The following is a 2,924-nucleotide window of genomic DNA, read 5'->3' on the forward strand; positions in this document are numbered from 1 at the left end:
CCCCCACCCCCCCAAAAAAAAAAAGTTGGAGGGCTATCTTTTTATATACTCCATGTGGTTAAGATTGTTTTGTTTTCTAGTGCTCCTGTCTGGAAGGAATTACATCTTAGTCAACAGATCTGTGGATGGCAGGTCTGCAGTGCTGCTTGGTTACTCCTTCTCTATCCTCTTCTATATCGTATAAATTGGGGATACTTAGCCTTAGTCTGCAGGCTGATGGCTGTGTGTTCCCTTATGGTACATGTATTGTTCTAAAATTGTCTAAACCCATGAGGATATGCTAAAACTTATATCTGCTCTGCTGCATGGTGGTCTACCCACCCATATTATGTTGCCAGGGCCACTGAAAGATTTCTTTTCCAAATTTTAAAACCTTAATCCATAGGAGACACCAGTCAGTTGTCTGGCACATGTTCAAGTTCTGACATAAATTTTAAATTTTTAAAGTTTTGATAGCACAGATGACAGCTCTTTTTTTCTTTTATGCTAGTTGAGTCCCTTCCTGGCATTCTGCTCTTTTTAAAATTGAAATGAGGTATGACTGTAGAAAGCCTTGAAAGTGTTTATAATGAAAACATTTGCATGCATAGTAATTTAAACTGGTCCTTCACTGGATCTGGTAACTGACATATTATTGCACAGGAGCATTTTCTTAAGAACTCCTTTGACAGTACTGCTTAAGAAAAGAATTAATTTAACTACCTGACAATGTGTACATATCGTAAGTAAGGCATTAAGTAAGCTGCAATAATGGAAAGACATTTCTGTCTGACAATATAGCTATGCAAGGCTGGCCACATCTGCCGTGGCGTCAGCCTTGACGTTTCCTGATGCCTCTATGCCTGGGCTCTCTGGGGGCGATTGAGGGAAGCTGGAGGCGGGTGGGCTAGCCTGGCAGCAATGCATGCAAAGGTAGTCTGCTCCCTTCTGTGTGCCCCTGCTCTGAGTGCAGCTTCTGGATGTTTCCCAAGGGAAAGTGAAATTCTTTAAGACAGATTTGGTGAGTTTGCTCATGCTGTTAAGAAATGCCTGAACTTGGTATGGGTGGATGATCTTTTTCTACATTCTCCCTTTAGTTGAGGTTCTTTTTGGTGGGCTGGGTTTTTTGTTTGACTGGTTTGGTTTTTTAGGATGTAATGATTTTGGAGTTAACCTTGGTACTTTTAGTCCAGCACTAGGGGAATGTTAGATGTTATAATGGACTTTGAGGTAATAGAGCTCAGATTTGTTAGTTTATGTTGATGGCAATTACTATGTAATTGTAGGTATGCAGTTCTGAGCCTTCAATATGCTCTCTAAAAACAAAAGATTTAGATTATTAACATTTACTTCAAATAGTTTTGGCTAATGACCTATTCCAAGGTATATAGATCTTTGAGTTGTATGATAGGGATTTCGTTTTTGATTAGTTTCAAATTAATGCAGTCCAGAAGGCAAGGAGTTTAGATCCAAATTTTTTACTTCCTTACAGGCACACATTATCAGGTTGGCATTTCAGTACCTTCTTTGAGATGTTACCAGTTTTATATAGTGTTGTGTTTACCATACCCACCCACATGGGGAATTTTTCTGGACAACTTGTTGTTCTAAGTTTTGCTCAGATTTGGCTTCTTACAATAAATTCTGCATTTTGGTTAAGAGTGGCCCAGTGTTACTTTTCCGAATTAAAATGGTATTTATTCAAAGTGGAAAGGCAAGATTAAAAAAAACGAAAAGAGGAGGAGTTGTGCTACAGAAGCAAATATGCAGTGTTGTTTTTAATTTTTAATATTTATTTTTATTTGATGTAAAAGATGCTTGAAACACTGCCAAAATTGCTGCCATAGCAATACTTTCCAGTTGACTGGTGTAAGTAGTGTGCAGGTCTGTTCTTAACCTTGTGAAGGTCTTCCAAAGGCTTGGAGTATTTTCAGAAATTTGATGTAAAGATTTTGTCTTTTTACCAGAATCATTAAAACTATTCTTTTTTCTCACTTGGTACGCCTCAAGAACTAAAAATCTTTTAGTCTCTGCCAAATGTGAGCTTTGCATATCGTTATAGGATGTCATTTCCAGCCCCCTTTCATTTCTAGATATTGCACTGTAATTAGGATGTGAATTTTAGTGGTTTTGTCCTCCAAAGCTTTGGTAATTCTAGGACTGAAGACTGGGAGCTGCTCTTTGACAGCAGTGATAGTCTGAGAGTTAGTTCTCCTAGCTACTTGGCAGAAGGCAAAGTTTGTTATTCCCCCATTAGACAAGAGGGTGAATGAGTGGAGAAACATTTGGTGTATGGGAATAAGGTATTCCAAACAGAAGAAATCAGCATACTTTGGGGATGATGGGGTTAAATTGAACTTTGTGAAGCTTTTAAGAGATGGTGCTTAAAACAAATTAAAGCAGGCTGGCTTGTGCTTACCAACATGCTCGATCAAATTTGATTAGTTTTTTAATGTATTTGGCTAAGCTTGCTTTGAAATGGCAGTGGCATGCAGAGGCCCGGGGTAGATGCAGTTTTTCCCTTCTCAGGTCTTCCTCTGCCTTTTGGAGGATCTGTCTTCCCTTGTTTCGTCCTTCTCGGGCTCTGCATACTTAAGGCGGGCTGTCCTCAGTCCTTGTGGGAAGATGCACCCAGAGGACAGGTCTTGGTCTGTTGCAGATGAATGGAGATGGTGTCAGTGGAGTGTGGGGCTGCAGTGGATGAATGACGCTCCTCTTTGTGGGCCACACCTGCAAATGTGAAATGGATGCTCAGCAGGCTTCTGTAAACAAAGGTTGTCTATGACTGCCTGCAAAATATTCAGCCTTTTGTGTTTTAAGACAGCGAAACCAGCAGCAGAACGGTAGTGCCCAGTCATGGCACAGTGAATTACTGTGATAACCTGTAATACTCCTCTGAAAATACTGGGGAAACAGGATTGTGGGCATCGAGTCAGCTGGTTCAG

Source organism: Buceros rhinoceros, unplaced genomic scaffold (assembly GCF_000710305.1).
Source record: "Buceros rhinoceros silvestris isolate BGI_N320 unplaced genomic scaffold, ASM71030v1 scaffold19072, whole genome shotgun sequence".
NCBI classification, from domain to species: Eukaryota; Metazoa; Chordata; class Aves; order Bucerotiformes; family Bucerotidae; genus Buceros; species Buceros rhinoceros.